Source organism: Penaeus monodon, chromosome 30 (genome assembly GCF_015228065.2).
Source record: "Penaeus monodon isolate SGIC_2016 chromosome 30, NSTDA_Pmon_1, whole genome shotgun sequence".
NCBI classification, from domain to species: Eukaryota; Metazoa; Arthropoda; class Malacostraca; order Decapoda; family Penaeidae; genus Penaeus; species Penaeus monodon.
In genome coordinates, this window is record NC_051415.1 from 3296744 (window position 1) to 3297192 (window position 449).

General features: G+C 26.7%; 1 protein-coding gene across 1 annotated transcript in view; it reads left to right on the top strand.

The window, feature by feature from the left end:
* Positions 1–449, top strand: part of LOC119592456 — a gene marked incomplete in the record, with an annotated part of 32168 nt that overhangs the window by 5144 nt on the left and 26575 nt on the right.

Here is a 449-nt window from a genome sequence, read left to right on the forward strand (position 1 = left end):
CCAGTTTGGAGAGTGGGAAAGATCCAGTGGCTCCAATCAGTTCTCTTCCCCATTTACTACACGTTTGTACATCCATAATTATCAAAGCAGAACAGATAAACTACATTCATGCTACAATTATGTTATTACAGTAAATCTATACTGGAACTACCAACCACAGTCCTCCATTCTGTATTTTCACTTAAAAAAAATTATACACGACCTTTTTTTTCAAATTTCTAAATTATTATTATTTTTCAGTTTAGCCTACTTAAACTTTCTTAATGATTTAATGCAAATAAGTTTTTTATATAGAAAACTGGGAAAAATTATATATTGAGATGGGTTCTTTTACAAAATATTTTACCTATTGAAAATAATAATTCTGATTGCCATGCAATAGTCTCTTTACAAAAGTACATTAAATTTTTTTAAAATCTATTTATATACATATTATCATATTGTAAAAA